The following is a 20,478-nucleotide window of genomic DNA, read 5'->3' on the forward strand; positions in this document are numbered from 1 at the left end:
AGGGGGGATGCAATAAGTCAACAAGATTAACCTTATTGGTTAATCGTCTAGTCGACTACTCACTGACATCCCTAGTTGTGAAGGGCAAACATGTAACATGATTCAAAAAAAAAAAAAAAAAAAGAGAGAAATTGATGGAAGATAGGTCCATCAATGGCTATTAGGCAAGATGGACAGGGATGCAGCCTCCATGGTCTGGATATCCCATAGCCTCTGACTGAAAGAGCTGGAGTTGGACGATAGGATGGATCAGTCGATAACTGCCCTGTTTTGTTCATTCTCACTGTAGTATCTGGTAGTGGCCACTGCCTACAGCAGCGGAATACAGGGCCAGTTGGTCTGCTGGCCTGACCCAGGGTGGCCATTCTTACCTTCGTTCTTCTATGCGCTTGTCACGCGGGGTGTTTTACAGCCAGCACCCAGAGTCTACCCACCATTTGGTGTCTGCTCCCTAGCTTCACAGCAACAGGGCCAATGGCAATTCTATCAGAAGGTCAGGTGCAGCTTTCCAACCACTCTTCCAGGCTGCTGCTGACTCACCAGCTCAGCTCTGAGCACTGGGGAATCTGGTAAGGGGTCTGGGATCAGCACCCCACTAGAGCCAGAGTGAAGGGAGATGCTTCTCCACCATACCAGGTTCAGGAAAGGGACCTAGAAATTCCCTCATGCAGCTTGTGGCACCTTGTTAAAGGAAATGGGGCTGCCTTGCAGCGTAGGACAAGGCTTTTCAATCCATCTCACTGCCTATATAGCCGCAGTCTTGTCCCTCTGTCAAAGCAGCCTCGTTAGTGTTTTCTGCCGGAGAGACTTTGCTTTAATCTGCGTCAGTCCTGCCATTTCAGTCATTCTTGATCACTCATGTATGATCGATCCGCCATTGGCCAGCACCTCGTGTGCCATCAGCCCCCATGTACTGAGTGTGTTAAACATGCCTGTTCTGCACTGAGAGCATTTGGCACTTACTTTGCTTGGGGAAGGAATGCCGCATAAGGGGGGAGGCAGGGAAGAATCTTCCCTGGGTCACTACTGATAGCAAAAGAGGAAGGGATAACAGAACTTTTTTAACCGGGTTCAAAAGATTCACGGAGGTTAGGTCCATCAATGGCTATTAGCCAGGATGGGTAGGAATGGTGTCCATAGCCTCTGTTTCTCTGAAGGTGGGTGACGGGAGGGATCACGTGAGGATTACCTGTTGTGTCCCCTCCCTCTGGGGTATCTGGTATTGGCCACTGTCGGCAGACAGGATACTGGGCTGGATGGACCTTTGGCCTGGCCCAGTCTGGCCGTTCTTATGTTCTTAACTAAAAGTCAGTGATATCAGAGGTACAAGTGAGCATGACCGTGCAAGCAGAATTAAGTCCAGGCCAGTTTATATACTTGGTGCTTTAATAGGACTGGTTTCACAAAGCTGAAAACAATTCTGAGTAAGGCTAAGGTTTTGGCACGGGTATTTTTAGCAAAAGTCATGGACAGAATGCGGGCAACAAACAATAAACCATGAAGCTGGAGCCCCACCAACTGGGGCCGACAGCTGGAGCCTCACCGTCTGGGGCTGAAGTTGTGGAGGTCACATAAAATCATGGAATGTGTGTCCTCCATGACTGACTCATAGCCTTAATCATGAGCCAAATCAGCTGGGAAGAAGAATTTAATCAGAAAGAGGTTAATAATAATTGAGACTTATTTAAGAATGCCTCACTAGATGCTCAGAAAACCACAGTCCCACAATTGAGGAAGAAAGCTATGCTGTTTAAAAACCAACTTGGTTTAAAGAGGAAGTGAGGGTAATTGTAAGAAATGAAAAGATAATACATAGGAAATGAAAGAAGAGGGAAGTTGATGGCAATTAATATAAATCAGAGGCTAAGAATTGTATAAAATTGATAAGGGAAGCCAAGGGACACAAGGAGAAATCTACGGCCAGCAGAGTGAAAGACAAAAAGAAGGAGTTTTAAAATATATTAAGAACAAAAAGAATCCTGATGATGGTATATATTGGTATATTAAAAATGTGGTAGAATTATCAATAATAATGCAGAAATGCAGAATTGTTAATTAAATAGTTCTGATGTGTGTATTGGGGAAAAATATGTAATCTCATCATGATCATTACCCTTTTCCCTTTCCATTAGTCTCTCAGGAGCATGTCAAAACAACACAAACTAAAGTTAAATGTTTCTGAATCAGTAGTTCAGATAACTTGTACCCAAGCATTTTAAGAGTTGGCTGAGGAGCTCCCTGTACTGTTAATATTGATTTCCAGTAAACCTTGGAACCCTGGGAGGTTCCAAACAATTGGGTGGTACCCAATCATGATGCCGAGCGATGACTGATCGTGGTGATGTTCTGACAAAAAAGAGGTCTCGACCATGCTTGTAGCTGATCTATTACTTCACACTGACTCTAGTTTTGCTAGATTTAGTGTGGCACAGACCTATGATAATCCTGGAGTCGTCTTATGTAGCTCGTCTTCAAGTGAGGGTCCCTATTGTGTTCCATTGGGGGCAATGAATGAGCACTATGTGTCTGGAGCCAGATAATGTGAAAGTAGTGTCTGTTAGTCCACACGGAGCATGTTGACTTGCTCATGCTTCTGTCTGAAGTGATAAAGGGGTGGGGTGGATTAACCGTATCCCCAGTTCCTTCTCCACATTGCATGGCCCAGCTTGGAACTTTTGTGACCTTATCTTTGGCACACTTTAAAATAAAATAGTTGTATCTAGTTATTTTCAGTCGTTTTGCCAGTTTATTGTATTTTTTTTATCATAGTTATAGAAATTAGTCTTGATAGATTGGGGGCGGGGGAATGATTGTTTCCTCTACATTGTCTTCAATACCAAAGTACAGGTTGAACCTCTCTAGTCTGGTACTCTTGGGACTGGCTGGTGCCGAACCACAGTTGGTTAATATTGGCCAGCAGCATTACCAACACTTCCACTGCTTACTGAGCTCCTTGAAAACATTTAGGGGTAAATTGGAGCCAAATAACAGCACAGAACACTGAGAGCCAGTGGCTGTAAGCAAAGTTCATTGGATTGCAGGAAATTTGGCCACACCCAAGCTAAGCGGACACCCGGCTCACTAAACTCATGCTGGGTCACGGATGTTGCAGACCAGAGAGTGCCCAGATTAGAGAGGTTCAGCCTGTGCACCCAGAACTCTCGTCAGCCTGCAAGCGGGTACCAGGACTCCAAGCTCCAAACTCTGCGCCTCCGACCTGTGCTGGTCCACAGTGGACACCGATGACCTGTCTGATGCTGGGGGGAGGCTCGCATTGTGCAGTATTTGCTGATCCTTCCCCCACTGCTCCCAGGAAGGCCGGGCTCCCTGCCTCTGGAAGCACCTCATGGAGGTTGCCAAAAGGCCTCACTTGGGCTCAGACTATTTATTGCAGTAGCAGGAAGACGTGGGGCAGGTTATCTGCAGCCAAAGAAATCAAATGGCTCTCGGGATGCATTGAACTGTTACCAACTGTCAGGCCTGTCTCCCCCCACAGGTGTGTGAGCTCACTCCAGGAGAGCTCAGGCTTCAACCATGGCCTCTCTTCAGGATAAGCTGCTTATGGATGTATGTAGAGCGGCCCCATGGCATTCTTTACACTCCTGTGCAGCATGGTGCATCTTAGTGCAGGACTCGGCAACGAAGGCCTCCTTAAAAAATGGCAGTCCTCCGCTCGACCGTCCCATTTATATTCATCCTCACACCCTCCTCTGACCGAGGCTTTGTCTACACTACTCCACTTTTAGGGACACAGCCCTGTTGCTGGCAGTCTGGCAGTGTAACACTTCTACCTGTGGACAAAGCTCTGCTTTTTTAAGCGCTTGTGAACAACAAAAGATTTTTAAAAAGCGAGGAGGAGCCGTGTGGCACCTTAAAGACTTAAGCAGATGTATTTGGGCGTCAGCTTTCATGGGTTGAAACCTTAGAAGCTGCTTGTTAATCACCCTCATTGGAATACAATAGGGACCATCCCTCGAAGAAGAGGAGGAGGTTGGTTACTTGTAACTGGAGGTTCTTCGGGATATGTGATCTTTATCTCTGTTCAGCTTCTTGCCTTCCTTCTTCTCTGCTACGTATGTGTGGTTAGAAGTGGAGAAGGAACTGAGATAAGATCAGTATGCCCTGCCCTTTATCCCCTTGGACGAAAGCCCAGGTGAGCCAGGGCTCTGGACAGATAGTGCGCATGCATAACCCTCTGGAATACAGGTTGGGACACACACCTCAAAGAACCTTCAGCTACAGGTAAGTAACCTCCTCATATGTGTCTTGATTTTTATCATTTTAATCAGAAGTTATTGTGGTAATAAATTCAACTCTGTGTGTCAGCCCATGTGTTTTTAGCAGCGTCATTACTTTTCTCAGCCAAACTTGGAAGCTCGCTAATAAGTTCATTTTTTAGAAGACTCATTTTCAATAAAACCGTATGGATTGGAGTTAATAACACTACCATCTTTTAGTTCTTTATTGATAGCCTCACATCAGTTCCAGGCAAAATAATGGAAGAGCTGGGTTTAAAAAAAAAAACCAACCGGCATTTCTTCCGGTCTTCTGGAACTTTCTATTCCTTCTCTTGGATTCCTGTCCAACAGCCCATAGCAATTATGGAACCGAATAAAGTCTGTCCACTACTTTAATCTTGCCTTAGTTTCAGGACTTCATCTTCCATGCTTTTTGTTCTGTTTCATTCTTCCCTGTATCTATACAATGCATACTCAGTTGTGCTCTATTACTAATTTCTTGCTCTCAGGTATGTATCACCAGGTATGTTATGCTTTCCAGCTCCATTCTTGACACGTGTCCAAACCATCACATTCATCTTTCTTGACGCTCTTATAACTTCTCCTCCTAGCCATTTTCTTAGCTCTTTGTTTTTTTGTTTCCTCCAGTTTTGAAACTCTAGGTATTCCCTAAGTATTCCCTTCAGCCACTTCTGCAGACAAATATTTCCTTCATTGGCTGCTCCACCATTTTGACCTGTGCAGCAGCATTGGCATGACTGTTTCTCATATACACTGATTTTAGTATTTTTTGAAATGTCTTTGGAAAGCTAAACGCACTACTGGCTATTCCAGATCTTTTTAGGTCCTCTTCACAATTCCCTACCTTTGCTACTGGGTCTCCAAAGTAGACTGATTGTTAAAATTAGTTGTGTAGTTCTTAATCTCAGAATTTGATCTGTGCCTTTTTCTCTAGTCTTCCAGTTGCTGTAATTTTTGTCTTCTCTTCGCTGCTCTTCGTTCTGAATTTTCTGCTCTCCTGTTCTATGCTGTCAGTTCTTTGTCAATGCTGTGAGGTCAGTGTTGTCAGTAAATATAAGGCTATGCACTGTCCAGAGGCGACGCAGTGGGGGGTGCATGTGGGGCCCACGTGCACCCCAGGCAAGCCCCCCAAGCAGATTGGGCTGGCCAGCAGTCGGCAGGAGGGTTGGTGCCAGCAGCAGGAGTCCATGCTGTGACTCCTTCCTCCCCCTACGCTGACTGGTAGTGGCAGCAGGGAAGGGGCAGACTGGGCAGCTCCAGCCCATACAGCGTTGCTCCCCAGCCACACTGCTCTGGGGAGTGCTGGGAAAAGGTGGGCAGGGAGGGATGAAGCAAGGGTGGGGGCAAAACGTGGGGGTGGGGAGAGATGTGGACCCAGGGCTGGCCCGAGCCCTTTTGGTGCCCTGGGCCCGGGCATGCGGCGCTGTCCCTGGGTGCAGGGCGCATGCGCGTGCCTGCCATTGCTGCTGGCGCGAAGTCTGGGGCCCGCCCCTGGGGCGCTCGGCTCCTGCCCCTGAGGCGTTCGGCGCATGTGTTGCCCGGCCAGTGCTGCTGGAGCACGTGCAGGGCCTTGCAGCCGTGGGGGGAAGGGCACTGCTGGCCAGCGCTGCGGGAGCCGGGCGTGCGGCGCCTGATGGCAACTGTAAGAGACGTCGCATGCCCCTTACAGCTGCTATCAGGCCCCCCCCGTCGGTTGGTGCCCTGGGCAGCTGCCCGGCTTGACCATGCCTCCGTCCGGCCCTGTGTGGACCACTCCCTGGGTACTGGTTAACTGTTACCCAGTAAGCACCATCCTTTAAGGGTGATGCTTTACCGGGTAACCGGTTTATCGGTTACCCATTAACATCCCTGGTTTCTAGTCACTGTTGAAAACCATCTTCCCCATTTGTCATTTGCTAAGTTAAATTATTTCCTAGCAAGCTTTAATACTGTACGTAGTAAATTGCAAGGTTTTATCTCTCTCACTCACTCACACACACACACACACACACACACACACACACACACACACACACACACACACACACACACACACACACACGTTCCCTCATGTACCTGTCACACACACACACATGTTCCCTCATGTACCTGTCCCTTTTATTGACACATTCCTCTCCACGGGCTCTTGAACATCCGCTCCATTGCCTGTGTGTTCCCTCTCGTGCGACCCTGGTTGTGCTGTCAAATCCCCCAGGCCTGTGACCTGTGGTAAGGAACGCAGGGACTGCAGTGCTGGGGCCTGGGAGCTGGGATTGAGCCATGCTCCTTGAAGCAAGCAGAATGGTGGGTGGCCTTTGGGGAGGGCCTTACCTTCTCCCCTCCTTGGGCCGCCAACACTGCTGGTGTGCCATGCAGGAGGACGCTGTAAAGGCAACAAAGCCCAGTTGGACAGGCCTTGTGTGGAAGGCCTGTATTAGGGAAACAGCCTTACATAGAGAAAGGAGAGCTGTGAAATTGAAATGGGACCTTGCTCCAAGCCCTTCAGCTGAGGACTCTTACCCCAGTTCGCTCATTAGGAAACTCTGAAGGAAATCCGCTGCTTCCCTCTGGGCATAGTGATGAGGGGAGCCTGGTAGCAGTGAGTACCAGAGAGCAGGGTAGAGCCGGCAGTGAGGGAAGGACCAGACCTAGCAATGGGGTTAGGCTGGACACTGATGTAGCAGGGAGTTTTTATCTCAGAGAGGCTGCAAAAAAGCTACACTTCAGAATGCTGCTGGCTCTGGAGCTTTGCTCGGGTTGGGGTTTTGCTTTAACCTACTCTTCCATTTTCTCTTCTGTCCGGGTGGACAGTTGTAAGGTTTTTGGGCTCAGACACGAGCTGCCAGGTCCAAGTGGCCCAATTCATCCTTGGGAATAATTCCACAGACTGTGTTCCGTGAAGCTACGCCAGGGCAGCATCTGGCTCGGGCTCAATGATTCTGCTTGTATGAGTCACAGAGGGGCTCTGGGCTCTGCTGTCTCCCACACCTCCATGCTCTCTGTGGTGCCCAGCATTGGCATGGGGACATCCCCTCTCAACCAGGATTTGAGAGATCCTATCCCAGAAGTACAGTGAGCCCAGTGCATGCTGGGACAGGATTTTCAGTGCTTGGTGCCAGCCACGCGAGTGTGCACGCACTGCTGCCTTGAGCAGCAGAGCTCACAGTTAAGGAGACCACGGCGCTGTCTAAGCGATGTGACTGAAGGAGTACACAGTAACAGGATATGACCTAAGTTCCCAGTCAGCTGTGCTGTGACACAGCTTCATATTTAACACCCCTCTGATGCTTAAGGAACCCATGCAGGGACTTGCTGCACCTAGGGGTGGGCTGCCCACTCCCAGTCCCAACCTAGACTGGCCTCTAATGTGGTGTTGCTGGGTGGGGGGAGGGACAGCCTGAAGCCAGCGACAGCCCGAACCTGCTGTGGCTTGAGTACCTTTCCCTCAGCTTGAACCCTGACCTGCGGGAAAAGAGGCACCTATCCTGCTTCTCCACCCCAGAGCTACCATGGCGGGGGAGGGGGTGCCCCCTCGGCCTATGTGGAGCTGGGGGGAGTCTTCTCTCCTTACAAGTAGCCCCGGAGTACCCTCCTTTAACCCCTCTCCTCAACCCAGCCCCACCCCAGAAGCTGCACCTCCAGCCAGAGCCCCCATGCCGTTGTGCCCCAACCCTCTGCCTCCTGCCTGAGCCTCATCCCGCATTCAGAGCCCTTTGGCTCCACCCCTGTCAAATACATTATGTGCACCAATATGAAGGGGATGTGTCACACGTTGCCTCCATATTGGTGCACATAACACAATTGGTTCTGCCTGGGGTGGGAAAAATTAGAAGGAGCATTGGATATGACACCATGGTTGGCTGAGCAAAGTAGGCCATTTGGCTCTGGAAGAGACATATGGAGTGTAATGGTGATGAAATGGATAGGGGTCTATGGAAATTATTGCAATAACCTGTAGACTTTAAAGGGAAGAAGTGCTTTTCCATTAAACTGGTATCCAGCAGAGGATAAGATTGGTTTAGAAATGCTGCTGTGAGGTTTGCATCATGTTTAATTCCTGAGACTTCTCTAGAAGTGGCCTTTGCCTGAGGCTGTCTGAACGTAACCATCTACTCTACGATTTAACTCGCTAACTGCCACCCCCTGTTTGGCTGTGTCACTGATACGACAGGTTTCGGTTTTATGTTTTCCCCAACGGCTGCTTCACTTTTGCTGAGGAGTTCTTAAAGCATCTTACTGTGTGTCTCAAAGTTCACGTGCAGAATTTGTGCACATCATTTCCATGACTGCATTTGCAGTTGACCAGCTGAGTGGATGCCACAAAACATTCTCTACGTGTGTGCAGGGTTGTGGTAACTGTGTGTTCGGGTTGTGTGCGTGGATTTCTGAAAACAGATCTTTTGCCAGAATCTTTACAGAGCTGTTTGGTGGCATGACCAGAGGCAGGTGTTCACAATCCCTGTAATACAGCTTGAAAACGTGGACCCTACATGTTCTCGTGTCAGAAGGAAAATACAACAAGTTCACTATGTATTTTTTAAAAGAAAAAAAAATTGGAGGCCTGACTCATGATTTTTGAATGCTTGGGACTAGCAATGCATGTTTGCCTTTAATAAAGAAGAAGCCATGCAAAGGGCAGCAAAGTTCCCTCTGTGACCTTCATCACTGGGAGAGAGGCTGATGTGAGCAGCTACCTTTGCTTATCACATAGGCCTGGTCAATACTAGACCTGGAAAGTCGGCTTGAGGTAAATAATGTAGCTGGAGTTGACATACCTTAAGCTGAGCTTGGCACCATCTCCGCAACTGGAGGCTGATGTGAGCAAACGCTCCCATTGGCTTCTTGTACTCCTTGGTAATCGAGGAGTATTGGTGCTGACTGGGAGCATCCTCCGCGTTTGATTTAGCAGGTCCTTACTAGACCTGTTAAATCAAATGCTGGAAGATCAATCTCAGGCGTCTAGACATGGCCTTAGCCTCCAGCTGTCCAGCTCTCCAAAGTGCTGCAGTCTGCTGACCAGGCTGTGCTGCTGTCTCTTCCCTGGGGAGTGCACCCCAGCATGCCCCGAAAGGATTCTCTCTCCAAAGTGATGGGACAGACCAGCTGTATTCTTCAGTCCCTGGGTGGGCCAGCTCCGGCTGACAATGCAAAGGCTGGGGTGTTTCCATGTGCAGTGCAGGGCACACAATAAAACATTGTTGGGCTCACAATGCCTGACGGATGTTTCTGGCCAGTTTGGAATAAGGGAGCATTTGCCCCAACCCAGGAAATGTTGACATCTTTCTGCAGAATAATTACTCATGAGAGAGAGTCCCATTCTCCGAGCAGGAAAGGTCTGGCACTAGTGACGGAGCCAAGCACCAGCAGCTCAGCCCTGCCTGGAGCTTGCAAGGGAACCCTGGTGATGGGAGATTGTGGCTAGTCTCAGAGCCTGGGATCCCATGAGTCATGAAAGTGTCTTCTGAAAGGTTAGTTTGTAAAAGTTATAAACAACTACTTCAAGTAGAGGCTCAGAAAGGGGAGCTTGGCAGCTTTAATTATAAGCATCCCTCCGTGCTCCACCTATAATTGCCGATGATATTTGGAAATGATCACATCTGGTCACTGCCAAGAGAGCAAAATACTAGAAAAACTGCCCATGAATGCATATACTGAGAGCAACGTGCGGAAGAGGAACACTCGTTTCAGCAAACTGAGCATAAGCGTGCCTAGTTGTTGCTACGTTTTTTGCAAATTTTGGCCAGTGGCTTCCTTTTTTTCGGAGAATGAGGCAGATTGTGAATGTTAATGTGTTTCTCCGCATAGTGTATTAGTCAGCAGCATAACAAAGTGTTTCACTTTCTCTAACACTGGGCTGTATGTTCCATAAGGCATTCATGCAGAAGTGGCTAAGCAGAGGACGACACAAGTTATGAAGTCAGAACGAATAATGCACAAGGCTTATGTTACCGAATGTTTGTAGCACAGTTGCACATACATGCCTCAGTGAGGATTCTGGGTGAAGGCACATGAAGATGCAGTGTCTTCTGCAAAGAGCTTCTTCTGCAGGAGTCCCCAAATTCTTGGGTGTGGCCCCCCTCTGCCAAGGGAGGGCTCAGAGGAATGATTGGGGAGGGCTGACTGGGGCCCAGACCAACCCCCACTGGGGACAGAAAGGGGGACTCCCACCAATTTCTGCTTCTGACCCTGGCCATCTGCCTGGGGTTCTGGCCCTGTGCCCAGAACTCCACTCCCAAGGCCCTGTCCTGCCCTCCCCCCCCCCCCCCCCCATAGTTGAAGCCCTGCTCTGGGCCTTGGGTGTGTGTGGGGGGGGGAGGGGGGCCTGGTGGGCATGACCCTGAACAGTTTGATACTGCAAGAAGGAAAGTGAAGAAATAGCAGTAGAAAGTTGTTCATAACAATTTAGTTGTGGACCAGTTCACAGAAAACAAAGTACTACCATGAAACTGAAACTAAATCCAAAATGTTAAAATGTGTATAAACAGATTAAAAAGGAAATACACCATTGATCTGTACCTGATCACCCGGCTCCTGGCCTTTTCCTTATTTGTAGTGACTGACTATGCAGATAGAGTAATGACTCTCGGTTCCTAAAAGATATTCTGTTTTCTAAGAGATGATAGATAAATGCATCTGGGACAAAACTGTGGAAAGGCAGTTTGACTTTAAAAGGCAATACAAATTACAGTGTAATAAGTAATGAAATAAATATCCCACCTACCCTCACTTGCATAGACAGAGGCATTTACATTTCTCAGTGCCATTATATTGGCCCTCCAAGTAGACTGTCTGCATGCATGGATTGGAAATGCAAAGCTGCAAAGGCCCTCCTGACTATGTAAATATCTGGCATACGTGAGTCTTTTTAAAAAGGGAAAACCTACGTGACGCATTTGAAATCGGAACAACTGCTATTTCAAGTTTTTTAATAGCCTCTAGTCACAACTTGAAGAGGGATTTCACATTTTGAAACTTAAGTGTAATCATTTTCAATTCTGAGAAACCTAAAAAATGCAAAGAATTTTGCACATGCTCAACTAAGGAAACTTACATGAGAAAGTCCTGAGCTGTTCCTCTAAGCATTGCCTTGGCAAAGGCTGTGGGTGTAAGCCAAAAATGTAATATTACAACATTGCACTTTTGACGGAATATTCCTTCCTGCCTCAGGTCTAAGTAGAGTCATTGGGATATTACTTGGGGATTCTTTCTAAGAAATTTGTTTTGATTCCTCTCCAGTTCTGTGGGATTATTCCACCCCCATAGTTTTGCACCGCAAAAAATTTGAGCTCACAGCTTATCCTCGAACGCTCTTAAGGGCTGGTGCAATTAAGTTGTCTCGGTGAATCCAGATTAAAACATTACACAACTTGCCCTGAATTTGAGGCCTTCTCTTTTATTACTTGAATATCCACAAATCATATACCCAGGTAGGGGGAAGAGCTGTTTTGCCTATTGATTCTCCATTTATGTAACCTCCATCTCCAACTAAACACAGTTACTCTAGGAATAATTTATCGAGAGGTCCTCCCATTGCTTGTATTAATCCATGTTCTTAATAAAAACTCTTCAAAACCAAAGGTGGTTGTGAAAATAAAACCTTATCGTCTGCATATGATGACAGACACTGGGTGATTCATTATTTTATTTAGAAAATACTGAATCCCCCTTTAATGGTAAAACAACTTTATAGATAGAAAAGGGGTTGAAAGAGACAGCCTTCTCAAGCTCCCTTCTGTAATTGGGGTGGAATCACTTAGTTCCCCATCCAGTCTAATAGAAGAGAAATGACAAAAGTGTGCGGGGGACATTCACAAAGTACAATATTTTTAGGCGGGGAGATATTTGCAATGGATTTGCCTTTATTGGTTTAGAATAAGAGCTGATTTTCCCCACCTGCACACACGCACATTCTGTAGCCATACCCTCAAATCTTAGCGATTTCAGTGGGAGCCAAGGCTTCTGAACCTCTCACAGCATTGTACCTTTGGTGATGGGCAAGGTTTGGGTTTAAATCAGCCAGTTCAATTCACAGAGTGAATCTGCTACGCTTCTCTCCCTGGCCTTGGATAATCATAGATCAGGAGGGGGTGTCACTGATGCCAAGTGTCTGGGACTTCAGTCTTGGTAATCTTCTCCCCCTTTAGATACTCAGAAACTGTAACTAATTCACTTCTTAATTGTCAGTTGAGTTCCCTTGATCTCTCACTGCAATAGGGGCTTGTTCGATCTTGGCTCATTCTTGTATATTTGTTCTGAGCCATTTCCAATTTGTTTCAACATCCTTTTCAAAGTGTAGGCACTAGAGCTTGACTCAGTCTCCATCAGTGTCCTTACTAATACTGATAGAAATGTAGCCGTGTTAGTCTGGGGTAGCTGAAGCAAAATGCAGGACAATGTAGCACTTTAAAGACTAACAAGATGGTTTATTAGATGATGAGCTTTCGTGGGCCAGACCCACTTCCTCAGATCAAATAGTGGAAGAAAATAGTCACAACCATATATACCAAAGGATACAATTAAAAAAATGAACACATATGAAAAGGAGAAATCACATTAATACTAATACTGTTTCCGGGTGTAACGCTGCCTTATTCTTTCTTTATATTCCCCTCTTTATATGTCCAAAGATTGAATTAGCCCTTCTGGCCACAGCATCACGCTGGTCCTCATGTTCATGTCTCATGATCTCATCTTCATGAACCCTTCATTGTTTTACAGGATATAGTCTCCCCCACCCAAGCACAGCCTATATTTTTTGTTCATGGGTGTACAAGCTTGTATTTGTCTATATTAAAGTGTGTATTGATTAATTGCAGTGAGTTTACTAAGTGATCCAGTTTATTCACTCTGTGAGTTGTCCTTATCAATATTACCACTCCACCCGTTTTTATGCCCTCTTGCAAATTGTACCACCAAGGGTATATAAAGCCAATTCTTCTATATCATTGATAAAGATATTGAGTAATATTGGGCCAAGAACCAATCACAGTCAGATCCCACTAGCAGCACCTCTTACTTTGTCATTCCTCATTAACAGTCTATCCAGTAGCCAGGTTTTAATTAGGCTATTTAATGTGCATCATTGATTTGGTATCGTGCTTATATATTGTGGGGCACATGGAAAGTGAAGTCCTTTACAGAAGTCTGTTGACACAATTGCCATAGTCAATTACCAAAACTATATAAAAAAATATCAAGTTTGAGTGACAAGCTCTTGCTTCCATAAAAGGAATATGATTGGCTTTAATTATGCAACAGTTCTTCACAGATTTATGTCCTGTATCAGCAATGACATGATGTTGCCCACAGTGTCAGGCTAACCAGCCCATAGCTACCCCGCTCATCCCACTTACCCCTATTAAATATGAACTTTCTTGCAGTCCTCTGTAACTCCCCCAGTGTCCAAGATGTGTTAAAAGTCAGCACTAATGGCCGAGAGCTCTGTGGCCATTTCTTTTAAAAGTCTTGAGCGCAAGTTGTCTGCTCTTGCTGATTTAAAGTTCGTGAAAGGTCATAGATGCTGTTTGACATCCTCCCTTGGAACAGATGGTATTCCATTACCATTGTAACTTATTAATACGTGCATTGATACAGCTTCTTTCGAGTACTTTATTACGGATCATGGGGACTGCATGCCTGTGGACATTGCTAATGTAAGCAGAGTCTGTTCAGGAGGCATTTGAAGGCTCTTGTTCCCCCCCAGCGAGCATTCTCCCTGAATGACAAACTCAGTGCTCAACAAACTTGCAGCATTTTAAAACTATGAGTAGTTCTGTGGCACCTTAGAGCAGGGCTGGGGAACCTTTTTTGGTCGTGGGTTGGCTAGCAGACTGGCTCAGTCCTGGCTTGTGACGGGTCTGGGACCTACCCTGCTGTGGCTCTGCATTTAAAATGTGTTAGGAGCTGGGCGGGCAGGCAGCCTGGATCAGGGCTAGGAGCCCAGACCCTCCTCCAATACAGGGACTGCTGCCACCCCATGCTGCTGCCTCTATATCAGAGGCAGCAGCAGAGGGCAATAGGCAGCCAGTCTGTGAGGGGAGCTGTTTTTTCAACCAACTCCCGTCGTGGACCAGCTTCTGCCTGGCATACCATGCTGCTGCTGCCTCTGATACAGAGGCAGCAGTGCTGCATGGCAGGGGGCTCCTTGGGAGTGAGACCAGAGCGCAATATCTGCCGGCCTCATCCCTCAGGGAATAGTCGAATAACCGATAGGAATTTATGAGGTTAATTGACTATTCAGTTACCGGTAACTGATAATTAACATCCCTAGTGTGCACGCACGCACTGCTCACCAATGGCACTGGTGCACGCACAACTTCTGGCACTTGGGAACCCGGAGCTGTCTCTTCTACAAGTCAGTGTAAAGTAAATGTGATCGTTTGGCACACAGCTAACCTCAGCAGTTACCAGGATTTTTATCTGCAGCAATTCAGGAAGCCTGTTTGGAGAAAACATTTTCCAAAGGGAAGTCTTTGGGAGTGCATGATTCAAACGGCAGTGTGTCTGTTACAGGAGCTTGGCAAAGCCAAGGGAGAGCAGTGGGGCAGTTCCTGTGTTCCTCTTGGTGTTAGAGTGTGAACCTATATGTGACACATTTGCTGGCCAGTGCTGATCTGGCATGGCGAGGGGTAGGGCAGTGCAAAGGGCCAAAGCCTCTTCCTCCTGCCATTTTCTGGAGTAGAGCTAAAAACCTACATCACATCCATGGTTGTTCCTGGTGAAGACCTGTCTGGATGATGCAAAACCAGGCTTACGATGAGAGGAGCACAGCCCAGAAGGACTTGATGCCTTGCTGCCCTCTGGAAAAAACAAAACAAAAAGATTTAAGAGAGGCTCCATTGAGCTCCATCCTATTAGCAAGAGGGAGCTCACTCGTGGTACCCTTTGCATCTGCAGCTCCGAGAAAAGAACCTTCCAGCGTGCTCTGAAGCTGGACTTGTAACTTCTTCTGGCCAGTCCTTCAAAACTGGGAAGCAGATATAAAATAAGTGAGGGTAGGACCTTCTCTTCACAAATGGCCATGACAACTAAATGTAGCCCACACACCAGTCACATAAAAAATTACTGAGGTAAAACCTGAGTCTCATCTGCCTTCTCATCAGAAGTGAAACAAAATTCTTCTGCTTGTACCAAAATCTCCTCCAAAGAGCTGGTTGCTGCTCTCCGAATCTTTCCAGTTATCTGCCCTCTGACTGGGTGCCCAACGTGTCTTTCCTCATTTAAAAAGTGTGCTAGGAATTTGTCCCCTCTGATTAGAAATCTTTACACCAAAGTTGGCTGTCTTTTTGTAAAAGCTACATTATAGCTCAACCACAAGATATGGGCTTGGATGTAAGAATCAGTGAGTGAAATTCAAATTCCCTGGTCTTTGCTATGCAGGAGATCAGACAAGATGATCAAAATGGTTCCTTCTGGACTTAGATTTTACAGAGTTCTCCCATCCCAGGTCTAGCTCACCCGCCTGCATTTATGCGTTACCTCCCTGGAAATCCAGTGAGACGGGCTATTGGGAGCCATTTCTCTTTCTCTGTTGTGTTCACCACCTTGTTCTAAATGTCCTGGCTTCCTTTCTCTTTCTTTTGCAAATAAACAAATGCCTGCTTTCCCGTTAGATATTCCTTCAATGGGTTTTTATGGGAGAGAAGCACAAGAAGCTTTATTCTTGAGCAGATGCTTCCAAAGTAATGAAGCTGCCCTGCTTGCAGCACATGGTGACTCATGAGGAGTTAGTGGTGGGTGTAAAATATGAGAGAGAAGGTGCCGGCAGAACCATGCTCCACCTCCCAGTTGAGTAGCCAGCTGGGTGTGGATTGGACTTTGCACATATGACTAAGCATAGCCCAGATTGTAGGATTGTTGTGTAAACTCTTACGCAAGCTTGACCTGAGGACTTGTTTGGGCCATGTGCTGATTTTGATCAGTTCCTAGTATCTTAGGCACTTGGGCTGTTAAGTCAGTCCCCACTGGTCCTGTAGGCTTTGCTGGAGCTAACAGCAGGATCCATACAGAACAAACAGGGTTTCCAGATGACATTGGGTTAGAATTCTTTTGCATTTAGTGAAAATGCAGCTGAGAGCAGAGAGTTGCTTGGGAGGTTATCAGTTTAGCTTTTGAGGCATGTGGTGCTGAATCTCCCATAAACACTGGTGGTGTGTTTTGGTACGTGAGGCTATTTGTGTTAAGACCTTTGGGGCAGACCCAGACCCATAGCTCCGCACACTGCAGTGGCCACGTGTTGAGAATGTTTCAGGGAACTTTTGGCCTTTTGGTCAGACTCGTTTGACAAATACTGTTCACCTCTGAACTGCACAAAGAGTATTTCAAATTCAATAGCTTGGGAAAACCTGCCGTGTTCCCAAGTCTTAACCTATGTCTGTACTTGCACAGTGTTTTGTGCTGTCAGTTTCGCTAGTGATAGGGAACAGGTTAGAGAAAGGAGGAGTCCTGTGATACCTTAAGTATTTACATTTGCAGCACTTCCATCTCCAGCAAAAGCGCCCTGAGGGCAGCTATGCCACAGTGCAGCTCTCGTGGGAAGGGTGGGTGGGTGATCGAAGGGCATCCCCGTACAGCCCTTGCTCCCCAAACACTGGTCAGATCCAGTAGCTCAGCATTTCTGCAAGCAGGTGATCATTTGCTCGGTGGAGCAGGCATTGTCACTAGGGATGTAAAAGGTTAACTGGTTACCCGGTAAGTATTAGGCTGGGTAACCTTAAACAGGGTGTCCCGGCGACGGAGCTGGCTCCCACGTTAGGAAAGCAGGGTAAGGGATGTCCTGAAGGTAGAGAGGTGAGTTCTGGAGTGGCTTAGAGGATAGGCATTGTCCTGGGGAGCACAGGCTGGTGGCTTTGAGTCCCACCTCCCCTCCGCCCACCCTGGGAGCGACAGGATAGCCAACGCAGGCTGCCCTAGGGATGGAGCTAGCCCTCCCATTAGGAAAGCAGGATAAGAGATGCCAACTAGTACAGCCATCTGTGCCAAGCTGGAGCACCTCTGGCTGAGTCCAGCCAGCTGCACCGGGGCAGCAGGCAGGGTCGTGCCTGTCTTGGGGCCCTAGCCATGCCAGAGCAGCTCAGGCAGGTGAGGCCCTGGCTGTGCCAGAGCACCCATGTGGGGCCAGGACAAGTGGGCTGGCAGGATCCCAGCTGTGCTGGGGTGACCTGGCAGCCAGGTGTGACCCCAGCTCTGCTGAAGTGGGGCAGGTGGGAGTCAGATGGTCAGGCCAGTAGGGTCCTGGTGGCTCTGGACTGTGGGGCAAGACCCCAGCTGCTCCAACTCAGCCCGCCAGTGGTTAAATGGTATAATTTTATCCGTATAACTTCTAATGGTTATTTACACTCCTAATTGTCATTTGGCCAGATAAGTGAGATAAGGCAGACATCTGTTTACCAGACACGGGAGCAGCAGAGGTGCTGGCTAGAGGGGTCACCTAGGCACTGTGCGATATCCTGCAGAGGTGAGAAGCTCTGCATACAACAAGAACATGTCTTCACTTGCACATCCCTGCAAAGCATCCCTGGGAGCGGCACGCTGCTCATGGAGGTGGCTTTCTTTTTGCAGTGAAACTTCTGAGTTTCACCCCAAAACGTCATTGGTAAATGTAAATGCACCCCTAGTTTCTGCACAAAAAAGGGACCTTTTGTGCTTTAAACGGCAAGTGTAGACATGCCTTTCGTCAGCGGCGGGGAATTTGTCAGCCTGTTTCATGTTAGGCTATAATGCAGAGGGCTGTCTGGTAATTTCCTTTCCCATTTCTTATTCTGACTCATGCTCTGATGCCCTTGGCTAGCTCTGAACCTTGGTACCCACTATTAATCTACAGCCTCCCTGCCTGCTTGCTTGGCCAGGCTGGGAGCTAGTACAGCTCTGAAACCAAGGAGAGCAAGAAGGGTGTGGGCCTGAGAGCTAACACCTGCAAGGCCTTTATGGTGCTGCTGGGTGTGTGAAGCGATGCAAGTGGTTGGCCTCATTATGGAGCTTATAGTACATACAGTTGCTGGTGCAAGCTGGTTTCCTTTCCTGGAGCTAGAGGAACCTGTAGCTTTGTAATGCCTCGCAGACCACATCAGCGTGTGGCAGCAGGAGAATGCTGAGTGGAAGTAGGAGTGGGGCATTATTTCTGAATATGGCATTAGCGAGTCCAGTATGAGCTCCTGTGTTTAGTTCTGGTGTCCGCAAATTGCAAGTATGTGGACAGATTGAAAAGGGCTCAGAAAAGAGCTACCAGAAGTCTGAGAGAGACTAAGGAAGCTCAGTCTGCTTAGTTTATCCCAGAGAAGGACCTGCCTATGTTTCGTACTAGTCAGTATCTTCATAAATGTTTTGGATAGTGGCAGAGAGCTCACTTAAAGTTTGCAGACCATTCGAAGCTGGAAGGGGTCCCAAGAGCTCTGGAGGGCAGGGTTAGATTTCAACATGATCTTGATCAACTGGAGAAATGGTGTGAAGTAAACAAGACAAAGTTCATTACGGACAAACGCCTTAGGAAGGAACAATCAAATACAAAATGGGCAGTGACTCCCGAGGAAGTGGTACTGCAGAAAGGGATCTGGGGGTTATAGCGGATCACAAACTAAATAGCAGTCAGCAATGTAACTCTGTTGCCTCTGCCCCCACATAAACCTCATTTTTGCTTGCCACACTCCCCAGAAGTAGTTTCTTCCATTGTACTCTGATAAGGCCTTAGTTGATGTACAGCATCCAGCCCTGGGCTGCATACTTCAGGAAAGTTGTGGACAATCTGGAGAAAGTCCAGAGCAGAGCAACAAAATAATTAAAGGTTTAGAAAACATGACAGTCTTTTTTCGCATGAGGAAGACTGAGTGGGGGACATACATTTTCAAGCATGCAAAAGGCTGTTATAAAGAGGAGGGTGATACATCTTTCTCTTTAACCCCTGAGGACAAGACAAGAAGCAATGGACTTAAGTTGCAGCAAGGGAGATTTAGGTTGGACATTAGGAAAAAAGTCCTGACTGCCCGGGTGGTGAACAGATTACTAGAGGAAGGCTGCGGAATCGCCATCATTCATTGGAGGTTTTAAGAACAGGTTAGACAAACACCTGTTGGATGGTCTAGAACAGTGTTTCTCAACTTTTTTTTTTATAAAGTACCCCTTTACAAAAAATTAAAGTACCCCCAGTACCTACAGTTTTCAGAGAGACAACATTTTTTTTTACCATTGCAACACATTTGTTTAAACAACTTAATCGTAGCTGGGCAGGCGATGACATTTTTGGGTGTAAAAAGTACAAAAATAATAAAGCGCTGTAAAACTTAACACAAGTTCAGATTTCTTTAAATTTCAGTTGTGTTGACGTACCCCCCAGACTTCTCTCGATTACCCCCAAGGGTACTTGTACCACTGGTTGAGAAACACTGGTCTAGAACAGCCGATCTCAATGCAGGGACTGGACTAGACGATCTGTCAATATCCCTTCTTGTCCTACATTTCTATGATTCTAACTGAATCTGGGCCTGTTGCCTTATTCCGTGTGTACACTTTTAACCATAGGCGCCAACTCTCCCTCTAGCCAGTGGGTGCTCGACCCCTTTGTGCTGCCACAGGCCCACTGTTTCTCACAAGCTCTGCCCCTGCATTGCTCAGTTCCCCAAGCCCCGCCCCCGTTATTTTTTATTTTTTTTGCTTGTCACTTGTGTGTGGCCCCTGACTGATTTTTTTTTTTCCTGTGGGTCAGTGGCCTCCAACCCAAAAAAGGTTCCCTACCCCTGATTGAAACCATCCCTGACAGGTGTTTGTCTAGCCTGCTCTTAAGAGTCCCCAACGATGGAACTTCTGCAACCTCCCTAAGCAATTTATTCCAGTGCTTCCAGAGACAGGAATTTTTTCCTGACGCTCATCCTACGCTGCCCTTGCTGCAATTTAAATTCCTTGCTTCTTGTCCTATCCTCAGAGGTTAAGGACAAGATTTTTTTCTCTTTCCTGCTTGTAACGACCTTTTATGTACTTGAAAACTGCTATCATGTTCCTATTCAATCTTCTCTTCTCCGACTAAAGAAACCCATTTTTTTTCAATCTTCCCTCGCAAGTCTCTTTTTGAAATCATTTTTATTGCTCTCTTTGGACTTTCTCCAATTTGTCATCATCATCTTTCCTGAAATGTGGTGCCCAGAACTGTCCACAATACAATCATTGCTGGCTTGTATTTATACCAACATTGTATGTCTGCATCCTCTCCGGCCCAGTGGCACTGAGGGAGACAGAAAACACATTTGTAGAA

The 20,478-nt window shown here is 47.1% G+C and overlaps 2 protein-coding genes across 7 annotated transcripts in view; one reads left to right on the plus strand and one right to left on the minus strand.

The window, feature by feature from the left end:
* RHBDF1 (rhomboid 5 homolog 1) overlaps window positions 1–20,478 on the plus strand; it is a 103,835-nt gene that overhangs the window by 38,577 nt on the left and 44,780 nt on the right. The window contains exon 2 of one of the 6 annotated variants that reach the window (XM_075899187.1): window positions 3,497–4,242. The exons of the other annotated variants lie outside the window; for them this stretch is intronic. The gene's annotated coding sequence lies outside the window, so the exon portion shown is untranslated. The remainder of the gene's footprint in view (window positions 1–3,496; window positions 4,243–20,478) is intronic. 6 annotated transcript variants of the gene reach the window in all.
* Window positions 12,637–20,478, minus strand: part of SNRNP25 (small nuclear ribonucleoprotein U11/U12 subunit 25) — a 60,638-nt gene continuing 52,796 nt past the window's right edge. Inside the window, exon 6 of the mRNA XM_006124547.4 lies at window positions 12,637–15,037. The gene's annotated coding sequence lies outside the window, so the exon portion shown is untranslated. The remainder of the gene's footprint in view (window positions 15,038–20,478) is intronic.

Source organism: Pelodiscus sinensis, chromosome 16, assembly GCF_049634645.1.
Source record: "Pelodiscus sinensis isolate JC-2024 chromosome 16, ASM4963464v1, whole genome shotgun sequence".
NCBI lineage: Eukaryota > Metazoa > Chordata > Testudines > Trionychidae > Pelodiscus > Pelodiscus sinensis.